The sequence below is a fragment of the Falco punctatus genome (assembly GCF_963210335.1).
Source record: "Falco punctatus genome assembly, chromosome: 11".
Classification (NCBI taxonomy): Eukaryota; Metazoa; Chordata; class Aves; order Falconiformes; family Falconidae; genus Falco; species Falco punctatus.
Genome location: NC_137591.1, coordinates 12,958,866 through 12,979,617, shown reverse-complemented (window position 1 = coordinate 12,979,617; position 20,752 = coordinate 12,958,866). Strand labels below are relative to the sequence as shown.

General features: G+C 41.8%; 1 protein-coding gene across 11 annotated transcripts in view; it reads left to right on the top strand.

The window, feature by feature from the left end:
- Positions 1-20,752, top strand: part of PTPRF (protein tyrosine phosphatase receptor type F) — a 395,877-nt gene that overhangs the window by 29,950 nt on the left and 345,175 nt on the right. The window contains exon 1 of one of the 11 annotated variants that reach the window (XM_080406871.1): positions 28-2,418. The exons of the other annotated variants lie outside the window; for them this stretch is intronic. The gene's annotated coding sequence lies outside the window, so the exon portion shown is untranslated. Of the gene's footprint in view, positions 1-27; positions 2,419-20,752 lie in introns of those variants that run through there. 11 annotated transcript variants of the gene reach the window in all.

Here is a 20,752-nt window from a genome sequence, read left to right as displayed (position 1 = left end):
AGTTGTTATGTGAGCGAACACGACTCCATCTTGCACTGGGTGACATCAAATGTTGCCAGGGAGAAAAGTCTGTATTTTGTAGTTGCTGTAGTGAAACTCTACTGCAAGTCTGTGTCAACGTTTCCTGAAAACTGAGGAGACTTTGCAGCTGTTTCTTTGCCCCTCAGCATCCTGGTGGGCTGGAGAGGTCTCCTAAAATTTGAGTTAATATTGCTGTTTGTTAAGGAATTATTTTCCTTGTCTTTCTGACTGGTTGTTTAATGTAGCCAGGAGACTTGTCTTGTTCCTGGGTGCAATTTCACAGCCCTGAAAACAGGCCCTTCTGATTGCCTTAAAAGATGTGCAATCATTGCTTTCACGCAAAGATGTTGCACAAATCCTTGTCTGTCCAGGTGTCCACCCAGGTACTCAGATACAGCAGCAGTACAGGCTGTTACAAAAGACTTGCATTTATTGATAGATTTTTTTATTTTCAGTTAATTCCTGTGGAAGTAGGACAGTAAAAGCCCCACTTCTTATACATGGAAACAGGGAATCTGGTGGATTAAATAACTTGACATTGAGTTTTTAGCTGAACTGAGAATGAAAATAAGGTCTCTTAAGTCTCTGCTTGGTACTAGGTATGCTAGTTTCTTTCTTGCTAATTAACCTAATACAATTTGCTGGTGTGGATACATCCATATTGTATTTATTTTGCCATATTTGGAAAAGATTTGACTTAAGATGTGGGGCATAGTTGGTCTGCAGAGAATTGGGTTGGTTTGAGTGAGCATACGTAAGTCCTCTCCTAAATGTGTTTGCAACCACTATGTGGAGCAGGAGAACCTCCTTGGCATGGTGGATTGATCCAGTTGTATTAAGTGTCTGTTTAAAACAACAACAACAACAAAAAAAGACAAAAAAATGCAGGCAAACCCAGCTCAACCCAAAACTTTACCCCCTGCTTTCAGTGGTTTTCTCTTGCCTTCAGTTTTGTTGGCAGATCTGCCAGATTTGAGTGTTGTGTGTCAATCTGAACTGACGTGGGGGTGAGGGGAGAACATCTGTTGACGTGTGGATTAAAAAAGCACCCCTCACAGGGGCGTCTTGGGGTGGGCTGAAGGAGGGTGAGATCCCTGGGACAACTGTTGTTGGGGTGCAACTGGAAGCCATCACTGTGGCAGTAGGAAGAAAATGGAAATAAGAAAGGGAAAGCAATGAGATATTTGGATGTCCAAAGACAGGCGGATTAAACACTTATAGCTTAGTACCTTATTAATTAGCACTTCTCTGTTTTCCTGGACCCTATGAGTGACAGCTCAAATCTGTCTCTGGTTAAAGAGCAGTAAGACTTGTGGAACTTGGGTAAAGAAATGCAAGATGAGTGGTTCCACAGGGTCCCACCACTCTTCTGGTTGAGTGTCTGATGTTCCCTAGAGCAAAGCAAGGGCACCAACAGCACAGGCCCTGCTGGCTTGCTGCCTTTTGCTACTGTGGGGTTTGGCTTCCTTGGTTTTGAGGATTACAGTGTGCCAGTATGGTGCCTCTGCCAGGCAAAAGCAGCCCCTCTGTCCATCTCACGGTCAGCACGAGAGCAGCACTGTATGTCAGTGACAATGGGTTGGACACGTTGGTCATAGGTTTTGGTCAACTGCCATAGCAATTGTCCTGAAATGTCTTACTTGAGCCTCCAACTGTCTGTATAATGGGGAGAATAAAAAGGCGTTGTATTTTAATGTTAAAAAAATTTAAGGAAGCATTCTGTAAGTGTCAAGTAATTCATAATTCATCAGGGATCAGTGAATGTCTTGCTTCTCCGTTCTGAAGTGGGCATTGCTTGTTCGTGCTGTGGTCTGTTTGCTTGCAGTCTTTAGTGCTTGTTTGATCACTTAAGCAGCTCGTGAGAGGACCCTTATAATACAGGGAAAAAGGCCAGTTTGAGGAGTCCTTGTATAATGTAAAATATTATGACTAGAAGACAGCACACAGCTTTTTGCCCTTGCAAAATCCTGCAAAAATATTTCCAAGGGTGTCTGCAGACCAGGATCAGTGGCAGCTTATGTGTGAGTGGAAACGGCTTTTGCTTCACTGACGTTCTGCTTGGAAGGTGCCGCGTCTCTCGAGCAGTGCTTGGCGTGATGCTGGTGTCTGTGGTAAATCTGGGAGGTTTACAGTCTCAAGTGTGGAATGAGAATTATGTTCTGCAAGCTTTCCATGATGTTTTTTGTATGATTCCCAAACAGAGATGAGGATTTCACATGGGTTGCTGGAAACACTTTTTTTTTTTCTTTGTCTGTTTTTTTTATTTATTTAAGGAGTAAGCTACCTCTGCTCCCCAGGCAAGTTAGGGTTCCTGGGTTTCTGTTCCGGTTTTGAGGCTGAAGCTGGGTTAAGACTTGTCTGCGTTGACCAGGGGGTGTTCTGGAATAGCTGCTGGTGGTAAGTAACCATCCTTATTGTGGGATAGTGTGCTTACAAAGTGGAGCCAGTAAAACTAACTCTCGCTGTGGAATAGTGCATCTGCTGGAGGAGCAGTCCCTGTTCTTACCCACCATCTTTCTTGCAGGAAAAGCCTATCCAGTGACCTTATAGGTTGCTGAGGTGGAGGTACAGTTTTTTCCTGCAGTCTTCATTGCTGCGGGCTACTCTCTCTAATTGAATTCTCTTTTCACTGCCACACATTGCTTAACGATATCTATAGGATGTGTTACTAATTGCACGCTTTCACTGTGGTAGTTGGCATAATTGAAAGCAAAGGTTTCCAACATAATAGAGTATGGCTTCTCCTGTGTAATGTTTCTTCATGCTGACATTACATTTTAAGGAGTGCAGAGAAGCTGGTTTGATACTTTGGAGAAGCTGAAAGACCAAGTGGTTAGGCATCTCATGCTGTAATTTTCTATTCAGGTACACAGAAGACAAATGTAAGGAACTAATTTTGGAGAGGTGAGATGTTAAAGGTGATTTGGTAACATTGTTTTTCACACTGCAGGTGCTCTGGTTGTTTTTGTTTAATAGGTTATAATCAAAGAACACATGACCATTAAAGAGTAAATCATTGGGGGCTGTTGGGTCTCCTGACACCAAGTGAAGAAGTCCATCCAGAGTGATAGGGTAGGGCGGTCTGGATTGGAAAGGTTAAAATCATGATCCCCTGTTTGGTGTTTTTTGTTTGGTGTTTTTTGTTTGTTTTTTTTTTTTTTTTTTTTTTTTGTCGGGTCCTGTCCATGTGTCGTCCCCCCCTCCCCCTTCCCTGTTAAATGAGTGTTTGTGTTTCAACAGAATAGGTATTTTGTTGGCATTGGTTTAGAAATCAGTAGGGTCAGGGCGTTAGTGAACTTCAGAGGATGGGTTTTGCTATCTTCCTCTGCCAAGTATTAGTATAAGGAAGCACAGTCTCTCCTTGTCTTTCATCCTGTGTTTGACTCTTTCAGAGGACAGACTTGCTCAACCAACAGGGTACATCACATGGGTTACGGTTGCTGGGAGATGAGATCTGAAAAGATACGGTGAGCGTGGCAAGAAATGTAGGTATAGTCTCATAGTGTTGTGACCGATAACAGAGAATCAGGTAATGACTGCTAAACTGAATAAAAACCAGGCTTAGCTGACTTTGACTTCTTAATATGTTCAAAAATGTTAAAGTGGAAGAGAAAGAAAATGGTTTGATCCTATTCCTCTCTGTTGCTCTTTGCATCCCTCTTTCTTCTGTGGAACCTCTGTAGACTCCTTGGGTCCACAAGTCAGTCTGTGCCAGGGTGATAAGTAACTCCAGGGTAAGAATTATTCTGACTCTAAGTTCAGGGAAAATGCTTTAGTATTTCTGTCTGTAGTTGCCAGGTTGATTCTTGCTGATCTTGGCCTTGCAGATCCCAATACTTGCTGTTTGGTTGATGCTTTGTCTAATCTTGGCTGTCACTTCCCACTTCATGGCTTACCATCTCAGATTGGTTTTCTGTATGCCCTTGGTTCTCTCAAAAGACTCTTAACTGTTCTGTCAGGCACGCCTTTGGTGATGTGAAAGCAGCAGGACTTGAAAAGGTTCATGTGATGCTGCCGCCCAGGAGATGGTCCATCTCATGGCAATCTCTTTGCCCAAGTATATACCTGTTGCCTTTGGGGGATGATAGATTCCCTCACACCACCCTCCCCTGCCAAGACCTTACCCCCAAGACCTTAACATAAATGTTTAGGTGTGTGTAAAAGGTGCAGGTGCACACATGGGTGGTAAATGCTTTGATAAGCCTAGGCAGAGTTATTGCTGTTGTACTTGGCTGGCAGTGACTTTGTTCTCTATAAAAGGACCTCACTGTGCTAATATTGCATTGTAGCACCTGTCACCTACCAGGTAGGTGTTAAATACAGCATTCAGAGGGGATTATCACCAGCTTTTCTGCTCTGGCTATAGAAAAGGAGGACAAGGGAAATTTCATCTGTGCTATAAGGGAGGAGTAAAGAGGAGTCCACTAATACAGTTGTAAAGGTCAGGAACAGCACTTCAGGAATCCTTTGGGACATATCATTAGTCCCTACATTTGGGATTTCATATTTGAGATAGATTTTGATGTAGAACTCACAAGCTGGAGATCTGCAGTTCAGTGTTACAGCACTTGAATTGATGCAGGTTGTTCATCATTGCTATCTAAAAGGCCAGTGTGTTGACATATGGCAGTGTTACTATATCAACATGTATTGTTCTGACAGGCTATGGGAGTTGTGTACTTGTTTTTTTAAGGTATGTAGCTGTAGACTGGACCACAGGATGACATGGCTGAAATTCTGCTTGTATGTGACTCTTGCCTGACGGCTGTTGTTTCTGTGTGTACAGTAGTTTCTTGAATTCTTTGAGAAGCTCATTTTGTAGAGCATAATAAAGCAACAACTTGAGTGCTACCGGAAGTGTGGAGTTCCGTGTGTGTGTAGAAATTGCTGCTACTATAATATACTTCAAACCTATGCTTAAAAAAAAGAAAACAACAAACAGCAGGAAACATGGATTGCTATCATGGATTTATCCAACCTGAAACAACTCTGCAGCAAGCTTTGCTTGATCTAAGGCTGTTTATACAAACTGAATATTTTGTAGCTGTGTCATCTTGTGAGTTGTAGGCAGTACAAATTAAAAGTTACTTTTGGCGTTGCTCCAACATACGGCTGGGCTGGTAACTTACTGGAGAGCAGTTGAAGGGAAAGGGCTAACTTGCCCAGAGCATCTTCTCTCCGGCAGCATGGCCTGTGTTTATCCCTGAGACCAGTCCTGGCTTCTGAAGTACTGTACCAGTAGACATGTGTTGCCCATGCAGTGATGAGGAAAACAAGGGTAATACGTGCTGCAGGGTGTTTCCTATGCATCTGCCCAGTTTTATTTTTACATGATGTATTTATACACATGTGCTATCTTCCCAGTTTAGCTCTAATGCCCTCTAATTCTGGGCACACAGTTACAAAGAAAGTGAAGATCAGTATAGAGGGAACAACAAGGACCTCTGAAGCTTTGTAGAATATAAGAAATACCCAAATCTTCAAGTGTTTTGCATGTTTAAATGAATTAGCGCTCCTTATAAAAATGTTCCTGCAGATAAGTAGAAAATAAAACTCTGGCTTGAGAACTGTAGCAAAATACAAGGAGACTCAAGCTGTCTGATTGTAGGCTTTAAATATCCAGAATGATTCATCCTGCTTTTCTGTTGTGCAAACCTGTAGTTAAAAATTACTGTATACTTTCAGTAAATTGAAGAAGGGTTACCGCAGAAGTGTGAGAATAAACTTGAATGACAAAACATCAAATTACTTTCAATTCCTCCTTTATAAGACTGCTCTTAGAGTCGAAGAATAATTATTAGTGACCTGCAGTGCTATCCAGAAGGAGTTGGTAATTTTCAGTTGAGTCGACACTGAGGATTTAGCAGCTGCCTATGTAAGAAGAGTGGGCGACATAAGCAAATTGTGAGAATTGGCAGAATGTGGCTTGGATGGCTACTTATTAGATGAAGACTGGAGCGCCCAAGACAGTCTAAACAGACTGCTGATAAATTAGGACATACCTACTAAGTAGTCTGCAAAGAGAAATGATGGTATAACAAGTCTAGGCACTTGTATCTCAGTTCTCCTTAATCGGTGATTAGCAATGAGCTTAGCCTTTTTGTATCATCTTCCTCAACATACGGCTTTTGCTGTCCTTCAGCCTTTGCTTGCTGAAAGTAGAGAACAGATGGGAGAAACAGTAGCCCTTGGTGTCTGACTTGGGAAAGATAAGAGACTTAGGTCCCTCAAACCTGAACGTAATCTGGTCATACTGCTGTGTCATCTGGTATGTGGCTGTGGCATTCGCTCCGGTGTCAAAAGCCCAAGCACCTTTGGTCAGCGTGGACAAATGCCTGGGATGTGCTAGTTTGTGTGCAGAGGAGAGGGGCAGTTTCCTCTGCTTGAACTGTCTGGAAGGGGTGAGACTCAGAAGAACCTCTCTGTTCCCTCTCCCATCCTGTCCTGATTACAGGTAAGATGAGAGCTCGCAGATATTATGGAAGGTGCCCTCTGTTCAAGTAGCTCCGTCTAAATGTGACCTCTCCTGATTTCCCAAAAGCTTGAGAAGAGGAAAAGAGACAGGAGGAACTGCAGGGTTAGTTGTGTCTTGGTCTATGAAAGAAAGCGTAGCTGCCAGGGAGGGGGCGATTATGCAGGTTTATCTGTATGGTGTAAGGGGACCAGAAAAGCTGTGCTCCACCATGGCACTCGTACCTGTGGTGAGCACAGAGTGGACGCTTCATGGACTCATTTTTAGCCTCTCGTGTAAAAGTAATTCTCCTGTTGACACTTCATATCGTAAGAAAGAACTGAGCTTGGGCATCGGTTGTGGCTTTTAGCTGGGATGACTAACTAGTTCTCTCATTCACCACCCTGTATGCCTCAATGATGATTTCTCAGCCACAGGTTCCAGTGGTTTGGAAGGTTTGGGTTCTTCATGAGGAAGTGGTAGCTTTTCTGTGCTTCCCCAAGCAAGAAGGGGATGTCACATTGCTCTCCGTCTTGTGTTTGGTGTCTTGGCTTTTTACTATCTCCATTCCAAACTAGAGAGTTGTGTTTTGCAGTGCATCGTATGAAATCTGTATATGTGAGTGTTGCTGTGCTAGTAAGAGAAAACTATTTTGATATCTCTTTTTGTCTTTCTGGGGATGGGGCGACTGGAGCAAGGGAACTTAGAAGGTCAGTGCTGTGGTTTGTCAGGCAACATTGCTACTCTGTGTGCACTGCATTCAGCGTGAGCAGATGTCTGGGGAGCTGCTTTGACCTTGCTTCTGGGTGGCTTATAAATAGGGAATGGGAATAAATTATTTCTTCATTTGTCATTGTAAGTGAGACATTAAACGCAGAACCCACAGTTCTTGAGAAATCCAGTGATGGGTGGACAATAAAAGGAAAAATAGTTAGGGGAGAAGAGGTTAGGAAGTGGGAACATTACTTGGGTAAAGGTTTTGAATCTGAGCAGCAAAATGTCTGAACATGGCATATTTTTTAATGAAAAAAATCTGTTTATGATGACAAGACAACCAGGGAAGAAAAATCCTTAGATGTGTGGAGTGAAGTCAAAATTTGCTGGCACTTGGAGGACATGCTCTCTGATCAGCTCCTACCCTGCTTTCCTCTTTTCTTCTCTCTTTAAATGACCATGCTGTGGATTGAGAGACAAATTTGAGGAGCCCTCAGTCCAATTCTTAAACAGGGCACCTATTGATGTTAAGTTTCAGCTGTCCTGGTGAGCATTAACTTGTCTCCTGCTTTCTGAGTTTGCAGACTCAGCCAAGACACAAAGAATTGAATAACCCTTGAAGAATGAACTCCTTTGTTGCCCACCGAAGCATAGCTGTGGCATTGTTTTCACCATGGGCAGGACAGTGAGTAATAGCATTGCAGCTGCTTCACTGAGCTCTGTGCTGGAGAATGCCTTGGTCTCCTTGGACTTTTCTCTCTAAAATCATTCACGTGTGGAAAAAGATGAAATACATTTGTAAGCAAGACTTCATTATTTTTTTGTAATTGTAAGAAAACTGAAAGTTGTACTGTGGAAAAAAACCCCAAATGCTCTCAGACTTCACTCTAGAAATTTGAAGGTATGTAGCAAGGTGTTGGTGCTGACTTTTTTCAAAAGTTTCAAAATGTGGTCACAGCTTTCTTCTCATCCTGTGTTCTGCGTCTGGTATTACTAGTCTGGGTAGAACTTTATCTCTTCATCAAGGAGACTGCCCTTGCCTAGGCGGCATTTAGCAGTGCTCCATCCTCAAAGCCCAACAAGGAGTAGGCTGCTCATTGCATTGACTCAAAGCATTTACCTCGCAGCATTCCACTTTTATGTTTGATTTAGTAGCATCAACTACCTTTAAAAGTGTTTTTGCATTGCTCCCAAGTCAGTCTGCCAAGAACTCTTGTCCAGTAGAGCTTAAGCTACTTTCTAAGTGTAATTTAGACATAATTATCTCACCAAGATTGTATCTATTGAGAGCAAGACTCTATTCATCAAGGGTTACTTTAAAAATATTTTCTCAAGTGGATACTTCTCTGTTTTGTGAGATCTTTGCACAGCAGACCACTGATCGTTGGTGTGGTCAGCAGTGATCAGAAAAGAAAACAATTTTACAGATTACTATGAGATTAATAGAAAACAAAGCAAATGTACAATTGCATTGTTGTCTTAGTCTGTGGTGTGTCTTTGGCCCTGAATGATAGTCAGCTTTTTTTTGTTTGTATGTGACATAGGTGATGCCATGGATTTTGACTGTTCGGGTGAACCTGATGCAGAGAAGAGGCCTGATGTCATGAGACACATTATTTTAGACATACTGGGCTCATGAAACAGTCTGTCCCAGATGTAATTTTAGGTACAAACCCAGAGTCTAATATTAGAGAGTGCATACTACTTTTATTTCATAGGCAAGGCTATTTTAAATTTTTATACAAGTAACTTCTGAAAACAACCTTTCAGCTATAAATCATGTTTGTTTCTTTGTGCATTTTAAAATATTGTTCTACCTATCCTTGTCTTATCTTCCTTCTAAAAAGCCTAGCATGAAGGGAGACCAACAGAAGTGTACTTTTCTTGCTGTCAGTTAAGTGAACTGTCTTAAGACTTGAAGGCCGCAATGTGAATAACTGTGTTTTTTTTAATGGAAAGATTTAACATCCATCAGCATTGTCATATTGTGCCGCTATCACCACATTGGATTTGGAAGAGGAATGCTACTAGTAATTTGCAGAGTATCATTTAATCATCTTTGTCAAGTAACGGATTTATTATTGATTTCGGGCTCCTAGTTAGCTTAGGGAATTGTATCTTAATTTGCTTTGCCTTTCTTCTTCCCCAGAGGATGCATTGCCACGCTGCAAATTTCATAAACCAGCTATGTTAAAAGAACATCAGGGTTGAAAATTCAGACATTCAGTTCAAGCACTCAGAATTTAAGTATGAGTATCATCTGTTTTCTTCACTGACTATGGCATGATTTTGTGTAAGAAATGGTACCTAGAAGTGCGTTTAGGTCAGGAAACATATCCAGAAGAAGCTGAGCTATTCTTATTTTGGAATGTACTTGTTTGTTTTAATGTTTGCTTTTGAATTTTTCTGTTTTGAATAGCTCTTGCATGTAAGGTAAGGAATAATGCTCTGTAGTTCTTGATTTATGGAGGAAAAGTTAATATTCCCACTACAAAATCCTATGCAGATCGTCATCAGGGTTGAATCACAGCAGTTCACAGTTCATGGTGAACAAAGAGTAACTAATAGCAGTAGTAGATTCCTATCCTTTATCCATGGGCTTTAAGGTGGGATGGTGGTGTTAGGTGTCTTTTCTGATTTTCTGTATATTGCAAACCAGTATCTTTCATCTAGGCCAAGGCATTACTCTGATTTTGTTAATACACGTTTTCCTAAAAGACATCTAGCTTGAGGTGAATGTGTAGAGAAGGAAATTCCTGTTCTGTTAGTTAATCTACAGCTGAGAGCATTAGAAAGGTAAACCTTGTTTTTTCCATTTTCAGCTGGACAAGCTTCAGCATCTGGTTGTGGTTTCTGCTTAAAGTTTTCTCCTTTATGTGGTCCACTTGTACCTCTTGCTGCTTGGATGTTGTAACCAAGTCACCTTTGCTGACTTTTTTGATAAACAGAAACGTTGGCTCTTCCTGGTGTTTCCCAATTTACCGCGACTGCATTTTAAGGTCTCTTAGTGAGTTTGTAATCCAGGTAATGTGTGGTCTCCTGGTATTTCGCAATGTTAACTTTCTAATCAGTGTACCAGGTGACAGTAAGTCATGTCCCACTTTGGCCAGTGTGGCTCTCAGCTGTTTGCTGAGCAGCTGAGGGGTATCGAGATTCATCAGTCATGAATTTGTTTTTAGGGTTTTTGGTTACTTGGCCCTCGCTGCATTTTTAATTCTTTCCTGCAGTTGCAGCCATCCTGTCTTCTCTTCTTCCTATGATCTGTCAGCATCATCTGCCCTCCCACCTGTGTTCAGCTCAGGTTGCCTTCTCCTCTGCCCTGCTCCTGGGTCCACCTGGAGCTGGAGACCTGGGGGACAGAAGTAACAGGGAAGGGGGCATCTTCAATCCTGGTGACCACTGGGGTTTCTGACAGGTGGGGGAAGAAATGGAGAAAGGATCTACTAGATCACAAGGCAATTGGGTTTGTTATCTTGATAAAGTGTGCAGTCAGGTGGGTGCATCAGTGGGACAACTGGAGTAATGGGCATGTGGGATGTGGCGAGGGTCTTCTGCAGCTGTGTTGCCAAGCCTCCCGCGAGGACTCAGCTAGTGCATGCTGTGTTTTGTGTAGTCACATGCTTCTTGAAGCCTATACAGGTGTGCTGGGTCAGCGTTCTCTAACACTTGAGTGTTAGAGAAGCCACTTTGAGAGGCAAAAACGTAAAACAATCTCATCCTGGACTTTAGTTGTTTGTCAGCGTGCAGTCCACAGAGAAACAGATTTATTAAAACAGGGGAATCGCCAGTTAGCCATTTACATGGTTCTGTGGGAGGTTTAATAGTACAGTGTAGCTGTTACTTATTAAGGAATAACTTGCACTTACTGTGTCATGGCATGGAAAGTGGACCTCAGACTGGTCACCCCACTGACCTAAGAAGTGGCAATGTTGAAGAATTCAGTTGAGCTTTGCCATCTGAGTTGGCTTAAAGTTGACGAAAGTCACTTGCATTCTTTTACCTCTGTTTAAGAGGCTTTTTACTTTAATTATGTAGTTCAGGTGGGCTGCATTGAATCAATAACTTTTACAAGTAGCAGACTTTTTTTACAGAAGAAAAGGATATTTCTATAGATTTAGATAGTGCTTATTACGGAATTGCAGAATCATTACTATGGGGAATTTAATTCAGATCGTGTGTTCAGTTTCCAAAGAGAGGATGTATTGGGGTGTGGTCTGTGCCCCGACCCCCCCCCCAGTACCTAACAATTATACAACTTATTTCACAGATCCTTTTCAACATTCACACTTGAAAGCTTTTTATTACAATGAGAAGACAATTGTTTGCTCAGAAGTGCGAACATTTCAAGTGGTGCAAATCTTGCTCTAAATCCTGGTTTATCGATAACTTAGTTTTCTTAGTAGGGTATCAGAAGTGATGGGGGAATCAACAGGCACTTGTGCTTAGTTTTCCTCTTCAAACCACAGAGAAACTGTAGTTTCTGTAATAAAGTGGCATCCATTTTGTTAGAGAAAACAGCAAGCTTTTAAAATGGCATTTTATTCTCTTTTATAATCTTAGTTTAAATGAAAATTGCATGTGAGAGTGCCAAGCTTCCGCAGATTTTACTTTGCAACTTATAGAATATGCTTTCTCAAGGGACTACAGAAAATTACAAGTATGCTCTGCTGTCTCAATGTCTGCCTAAGGGGAGTTTTGCCCTCCAATAAGTAAGAGTCTACAGATCATAAATCAGCATTTTATCATCCGCCACCAGGTGACTCTCAAATGTCAAGAAAAGGTGCATGATAACTCTGAGATTTCTCTTGATGACAGTGGCTGCCATCATGTTGTATTAAGCAGAATTTTGCAAGAGGCAAATGTCACCTTTCCTAAATCTTTCAAGTATATGCTTTGTGCCTTTTTAATTGGTGCTCTATAAATCCAAATGTAAAATTTTTAAACTAAAATATTTGTTGAAAACAAGTGGAAGTGCTTGGAAGAGAAAGAGAAGCTGATGAAGTCTTGGCATTACTGGAGGAGATGCCCAACTTGGACTGATGTTTAATGACGGCGAATGTTTCAGTGAGGAGCATTAAGAGATCAGCTCTTCTGCAGTGTAACCTTGATAGAAGGGGTTATTGAATGCATTTCTCATGTTCATTTATATCAGCCTTTGGAAGTGCTGTAAACAAATCTGTGTAACATTTTGATAGCGATTCGTATTGTAGAAAGAATTGTTGTGAAAACAGATTTAGAAACTGGAACTTCAGCGGCTCTATTTATTGCTGAGGTGAGAAATCTTTTTTGGCTAAATAGACAAAAACCAAAACCAACTCTACTTCCCCCTCCCCCCACCCCAGCTTCCTCCTCCTTTCTCTTTTCCAGTTCTGCCACTCACAGCATCATGTCACTAAATCATGAACTGACACAGAGAAAAGTTAATTGTGCATTGCTGGCTATCCGATTAAATCCACTCTTCTGCATTTAGACTGTAGTGGATTTATGAAGATGAAGTAAAGGGGAAGAAATGACATGGCTACTGAGGGAAAAATGAGTATTAACGTCTTTTCAACAACAGTCTGATGAAATGTCGTATGTTTAAGCTACCTGGCTGTTTCAATTACCAATGAAACAGCATGGGTTGGATGTAATTCTGCTTGCTAGCGCTTGCTAAATGCTTCATAAGTGCTTTTAGATGACCCAGTTTTGGGATTGATATAAGGAACCCGTAATTGTTGAATGCAGAAGAAACACTCTAAAAGGGCTCAGCAAAACTCCTATATTAGGCTGTGTTTTCCAGGAAAGGTGGGACTGATATTTTAAAATGCTAGATGCCTATTTACTTGTAAAAGTGAAAAAGCGGTAGTATGTTGTTAATGAAGTAAATAAGTGGAGCAGATCAATAGGTGAATATTTAAGAGGCTCTTTAGATGATTATGCTACAAAAATTATGCAGGAGGAAGAAATAACAGGCTTCTGACAGCTAAATCAAGCATCGGTAATGCAGGTAAGCTTGTCATCAAGATTCCTACCCACGTGTGAGGAAAGAACCAGGACAAAATTGGTAAAGATTTTTTCAGTCTTCACCCTGAGCTTTTTTTTCCCTAAATCATCAAATCTAAATTTGCTTAAATTTAACAAAATAGATCAAATTAAAGAAATTAGAGTAATACTGGAAGGCTTCAGTCTGAATAGAATGCACTTTGGAAAGCTTGAGCCTTTGACATCAGGATTAGATCAGATACATTGCTCTGCAAATTCAGTTGCTAGCTGTGGAGGGCTTTATTGCCCTTTCTGTGTCTTAAGACTTAAACTTTAATATATGCAGTTTCTGTGGAAGTAGTGAGGAAGGAATTTTCAAAAGGGCAAAAATTTGCTTGGAACCTTATTTTTAGTGTGCCAAATCCCAATTACCGTACACATTGTGCATTTGGAGTATGTGAACAGTCTCATCCACTGCATCTTGCCTTATGAATACTTAATAACACTTAAGTGGTTGACTTTTAGAGATCTACACCTTTCCTAGGAGTATTTTGTTTTGTAATGCAACTTCCATCAGTTAAAGTGGATAAAAGTTCACTAGTGAAGATCACGAGGGCTGGCTAGCTTGCTGAAACTATTTACTCCTTGGACAGAGATGCAATAAAAAACTCAGCACTTTTTTGTAGTCTATGTTTAGCCTACGTTCCCCCACCTCTGGGAGCGGGTTTTACTTACATTACCTTGAACCTCATACCCATTTAGTCCAACACAGTGCACAATGAGGTCAGCCCTGTGATGTGTGAGGGTTTCGTTTTATGGTCACACTTGAGCAGGCAACAAATCGTGGCTGAACTTTGGTTCCTCCAGGTTCTTGTTAGCGTCCTTGGTCCTAGCAGCGTTGCACCTCGCAGCTGGAGCGGAGAGCACTGTTGTGTTTCATAATCTGCTGTGACTTCTAGGTGTAGGCTCCCAGTTTAGCTGGTCCTTCCGTGTGGTGAGACAGCGGATGAGGAAGTGGAGAAAGTGAAGAGGCAAAATAAGTGGGTACTTCTGCAAGGGGTGGCATTCATGCAGCTTGCTGTGCTCTAGCACTCTGGCTTTCACACCAAACTCCCCAGCAGCCACGCTGCTCGCTGAGCAGCTGGAAAACGTGTGCCAGCACTCTGTGTCCTGGTTAAAGCCATTGAGGAGCTGCATAGGTGAAGGTAAAATAAAAAACTTACTGGCTGGAGACACGAGTCACTACCTCTCCTTCCCCTTAGGTAGATCCCTGAAGGGTTCACTCTTGTTAAGCCCAGAGCACAACGTCTAGCATCTGTTTTATGCGTTACAGTAGGATCTCCTCAAGATAGAGACTGGCTGGACCTTCCTAGTTAAACAGAAGAGCTTTCCTTATCTCTCCAGGTGTCTCTGCAGTGAACAAGGTGAATCTTTTAAAATTTCAGCTTCCGCTAGTTCACTTAATATTTTGATGCCAGTTGTGTTGCAGATGTGTTTCCTTTTTCTTCTTGTGTAAACATGTCTGTGCTGCAGGACAGTCTTTACTTGGTAGACCGTAGGCTTTCTTTCCTCCATGGTTTGAAGATTGTTTTCATGGAAGTAATTCCAAATATTTAAATTCTCAGTTTGTGGATGGATCCATTTATTGCAATTGTTGATAATTCTCATTAGTGGAAATTAGCACAAGCTGTGACATAGCTTGGCTTGACTTTTCCACCACAGACCATAGTTACATGAGCTGAAATAACTCATTACTGAAATCATCTGTAGTTAAGCCTTCTGTCAAGTGGATTTGCAGAGAGCGGAGCATGATTACAGCCTGGGGAGCGGTGTAACACAGAGCAGTTACTCCACTGGAGCAGGACGTATGGTGAGCTGTCGGCTGAGCCTGCATCTCCAACTTGACGGCCGTGATCTCCTATCTCTAGTGTGCACTGTAAGCTAGGGTGAGGCTGCAGGCAGGAAGAGGTGACGCTGCTACCCGGAAGGGAGCTGATGTAAGAGTGTATTCTTAATGCTGTGCATTTCTGATACTTATTCTTACAAAACATGTTAAAAATCTGAAAGGGTTTAGAAAAGGTACACTATGGCGTGAGGTCTATAGACCCTGCCTTGCCTGAGCTTCTGTACTCACTGCTGGTGGCTTATTTCTAAGTATGTTCAGAAATTAATTACCACAGGCATACAAGTGCCTGCATGAGTAGAGAATTTCTGGTGGAGAGCTATTTTATTTAGCAGCAGAATGAGGGATAAGGTCAGTTGGAGCAAAAAGAAAAGTAAGTTGGAGGCCATAAATGCCCTTTCCCAAGGACAGGGTATTTGCAATCAGGATGGCTGAGAAAAGGTGATTGAATATAACCATTCTCTGTGTACTGCTGAAGATGGTGGCTTGCCCTAGCTGCTGGGTTGGAGGCAGAAGCTTCATGAGGAGGATCTATGCACAATGGTAAAAAAGACCCCCTGGACACAGGGAAGCAAACGTAGGTTTACTAATCATGGAGGAGTTGGCCTTACTGCCCTTGACATGTTCCGTGTTTAGCCCGTTTTTTCTCCCTCTGCTTTTTTTTTTTTTTTTTTTTAATTAAATAAAACCCATAGTGATGTGTGTGGGAGATCCTGTCTGTATTATGATTCTTGTTTACTCCATTTATTTCTTGGCATCTCGGTCACTAGTTGTTTACATGCTTTTACTGGGATCTGTAGTTCTGCCGTTTGTTCGGCTCCTGGCACAGTTAATTAACTGGTAGGCTTGGAAGGAAACGTGCTTCTATGCTCTTTTTTTTTTTTAAGAGCTGAGAATAAACTTGTGAAAACTGGTTGTTTCTTATGGTTTTTATATATGATGGAATGATGAGAAGGCAGGCGTAATAATACTGTGTATTGGTTTTTCATTTAATCAGTCCTAGAGGTAATTTTGCTGTAGCATTGTGTATTGTTTGTGGATGAATCTACTCACAAAAAGATAGCTAATGTTGTAATATGGCTACAAGAAGTTACTGTGAACCCTTAAATCTAGTGACGCGGTGTATCCCAAGTTCAGCTATTTGGATTTTGTTGTAAACCTCTTAGATATGATACAGTGGAATCCTCTTAAACACAAATTCCATGTAGCAAGTGACAGAACATAATGAAAGCATAAACTGTTACACAAATAAAACTGTCAGAAGCATAATACTGCAGCTATAAACAGCTGTGGATTTCAGCATGTTCCATAGAGTTTAGTGAGCTGGGTTAGGATGCACGTTTTTGGGGTCAGTTTTGACTATCACAGAAGAGCTTGAAACAGTATTGACACTTGCTAAAATAAAACTTCCTTGCTTGCAGAGGAAACCTTTCTTGTCAATATCTTAAACTAACTGCACTGCTGACAAATGAGTAGTTATCTTTATATAATGAATTGCAATTGAAAACCACTGTATAGTCGTTAAGTGATGCACATAGTAGGAGATACAACATGTCTTTGATACAGTGCAAGAGGATTTATCTGCCTGTGTGGAACAGCGCTACCAAATGCTTGAATTAAGTGTGAGGTTTTCTCTTTACGCTTTCAGTATTTTAAAATGTGTAAGGAAGTATGTCAGCATAGTCAGAAGTCATTCAAAGTGGCTTTCCTATCTGTCCTCCTGAGAAGTCTGCATTGTTGCCGTTGAACTTGGTGACCACCTGGGCTGTTGGAGTGTGCCTGTCTTACCCGCAATCTACCTGGGTAGATGGTATAGCAGGGTGGGGTGGAGGGATGGAAGTCCTGAATGCCTCTGTGCTCCCTGCAGTCTGTCATCAGAAGGCAGTGGTGTTTTACCAGTATCCTCCCACAGCTGCAGACCTGGGCATCTGGGTAAGAGTTTTTGGTAGATCCCACTGCTGACGTAGCGAAGTGATGTTTTCCTGCTGTGCTGGTGTTTTTTTGCTTTGTGCCTGCCACAAACATTTTGGAAAGGATTTTATTCGTCATCATTAACCCTGCTCTGCGTGGGGATGGATGATGGAGACTTTAGCAAAAAAGGCAGACAGCCTGTCCTCTGTTAAACAAACAAACCATCCCATCGAGCAGTGCTGGCACCAGCTCTGGGGTTGCATGTTCAGGAGCTGCTGGAGGGGAGGATGGCAGAGCGTGTCTGGTGCTGGTGGCACCTTGCAGGAACAGCCGTCTTCCCCTTTGCAGCAGCACGGGGATGTGCGTGGTGTTTGCCATGGTGTGAATGGATGTGTCAACACAACTCGAGCGTTTTTGCGTTGCCTGTCTCAGCTTAACCTTCTCTGTGATGCAGCTGTATAAATATCTGAGTCCTGCCTACATGGCCAGCAACTGCAGATACTCCTTGTATCTGCAGCCAGATACAAAGCACATGCCTGCCAGCGCTGCGGCAGCTTGGTGATCCCTTCCCAGCTCAGCCTGTGTTGTGGAACAAAGCTACTAAAATATGTGTAGGTTTCAGAGACACCCGAAGTTTCCAGATGGGATGCCTGGTATGTTATAGTTGGGTATTTGTCCTTCAGATGCTGTAAATAAAACAAAGATTTGCCTGCACTGCGGTGCTTGTGGCCCACAGATATGTGGTATTAAGAGGAAGACCGTAGCTTACTTTAGTGGACCTAAACCAGATAAAACTGTTTCTAAGTAGCCTGCATTATTTTAACAAGGTGATTGGTTTTTTTTTTTATTTTGTATTTTCTCCCCAGGAGAATTGTTCCTATGTGAAAGTACACTAATTTGGATGACTTTTGAAGGCATGTGGCTCATGTTTTGCATAATGCTGAGTTTTCAGGTGACCTGCGTTGTGACCCAGTATCCTGTTCCTCTGGCAGATTTATAAATGTTCATAGTACAAATTTGCAATGCAGGGCACGCTCTTCTTTGCTGCTGGAAGGATGTTTGCTGCCATGAGAACAGGACAGATGCTCATCCCCCTTGTCGCTTTGTTACCGGTGTGCGGTGTGCTGAGAGCTTGGCGGCAGGAGGCTGAATTGCTCAGCTTCCATCAAAGAAGCTGAGGCAAGGAAAGCAAAAGGAGAGGAGAGGGTGGGTTTTGTGGTGGTGGAAGACCCTCATTGTCTTAGTTCTGCTTAGTCATTGATTCACTATGGATCCAAGATCCTAAAGACAAGCTTTCTACAAATCTCCCAGAACACCATCAAGGGTGAAATAATGGCTGGTGCTGTTGTGGTGGTCCTCTCGGTTGAAGAACTTGTAGGAAACATGGATATTCCCATTTTGTAATGTAATTAATGGAGAAGGCTTGTACTGCCGTGCTTGGTAGAGGGATGAGGATCTCTACTGAAACCTCCAGCACTGGAGTCATACTTGAGCCATGTCAGCTTCAATTACAAAAATCAATCAGTAGGACTTCATTAAACCGAACACAGTGTTTTAAAAAAGTTTATAAAAGTTACTATTAGCAGTCATGAAGAAAGATCTGTTTGTTTTTGTAGAGTATATTAAGTGTAACATTGATTTTGACTTGAAAGTGTCCAAAACCAGAATTTAAGGCAAATAAAATGGGCATGCAGGGACGTGTTTTGCTTGCATTCATAAAGATGGTACTTCAGGGATTTATATGAAATAGAAAACCTTCTGCAAGTTGCATGAAATGTAATAAATTGTGCCTGAAAACGCCCCCAGTTTGACTATAAAGGCCTTATCTCACCCATGTAAAATATTTATGCGTAAATGCATATTTTATATTTTTCCTTTACCATCCTTGGGTTGCTTTATACTTTCATAAATGGCATCTCTAGTGTTTACTTGTAGTGGAGGCAGCAAAAAAACCTCATACGTTTTATTTGATGTTGTTATTTTGACTTTTCTTTTGTTTTATTTTGGGTATAAGGAGGAGCAAAAAGGCTGATTAGAGACTGGTAGTGTGATAAAAGCAAAAGTGGAGAGCTGGAAATTTTTCTTGAAGATCTTTGTTTAATTGGGACTTACGCCTTAGACACATGGATCCAAAGTTTTTCATGTTGTTTTACATGTCACTGTTGTTTGCCACTTCTGCCCCACTTTCAGTTGTATCTAGTGTTAGTCTAAGAGGATATGACTTACTGTATCTGATTTTTAAGGCATGTCACTGATTCTGTGGTTAAAAGACCTAAAATGTTCTTGAGTTCTATAGTTGAGGAAAATACTGCCTTAACATACTAAGGTGATGGCTGTCTTGGCATTTGGTAGAGATGTGATTGCTGTAGGAATGGTTGTGTCCAGTTTTAATGTTCATGTTTCTAAAAACTTTCAGGATTTTGAATGCTTTCAATGAAATCTTCAAGAACGATTCAAGTTTGGGAGACACTTCAGTAAGTGATTTAAAGCTCAAACTGTTTATTGAAGAGAAGGTGAAAAGGTGACATTGGCATTGCTTAGAAATACTTAAATAAGAGTAAGATATCAATTTAGGAAAAAAGGAAAGAAGAAAGCTACAGGAAAAGCCAAAATTGATAGTTGAAGCCAGACAATTTGCAGAGAGAACATAAAGACATGTTTACAGGAGGTAATTAGCAGTTGATGCATTTTTTTTAAGGCACTTGGTAGATGAAAGATGCAGTGTTTTTAGCGTTTTTTCACCTTAAAATTTGTAGTTACCAATTTTATCACAGCGTGCCTTGGAATTCCTGAAGCTGAAAAGTTTATAAAAGGATTCCCCACACTTTCCCCTGTGTCCTTCCAGTGGTGCTTCTGATTCAGCCCTTCACTGTCCCACCTCATTGCTCTGACCTGTTTGTTTTCAGCGGTATAACCAAGGCAACGTAAAGGCTATAGACGCTGATGCTGGAGGAGGTCTTGCTCTCCCCGCCAGTCCCTGCTTCTCTTGGGCCAGTACCAGTGTGTGCTTGGTGTGGTGGGGGTGAGTCACTCCCAGTGCCTAATTAGCAGCTCTGCCAGTTAAGGGCTGGCAACAAAAATCAGAGGAGCTTTTAGCTCTTTGCACTAGCTAAGCAGGAATGTTGCTTGATGCTGGAATAAAAGAGGGACTAGTGCAGTCAGAAGTGAGAAATGGAGTGGTTCTCTTTGGCAGTGATGCATTGGGTTAGTTCAGTTGTTGTGTGAGCTGCACCCTTATTTCTAGAGACCTGGAGCAGCGTGCCAAAGCAGGGGTGGGGAGGTCACTGGCTGAAGGAGCAATCCAGACAGTTGTGCTTCCCAGCCAGTGGATTAATCCTGTGTTTTCAGCAGATTCTGTGCAATGGATAAATTTAAGACTGTTGTAATGCACTTTGCTTTCCACATATCCCGGTGAAACGTTTACAGAGTTAGTCATGTATGGGGAGGGAGAGGGTGGGCAACTCCTACGACGCCTACATTCCATGTAGTGTGGGAGGTGCAGGATTGCACTCCTGTGGTATCTTATTCTTAACTGTTTTGTCAGGCAAGGCATTGCTGACGAGGAGGGGGTTTGAGTTTTTTGCTTGCAGACCTGCTCTGTGTTTTATCAGTTCTTTCTTGAAGAAATTATGAATTTCACACTCTAAACGCACAAACTTTTGGGATCCTGCTGGTCATTTCTTGATCAATTGTCCTTTTGCAATGAAGGACTAATTTCAAGATGTTGCAAGAAGAAAACTTAAACACAAATTTGCAGCATGGCTGTTTAAGTTAGATGTAAAGGAAGT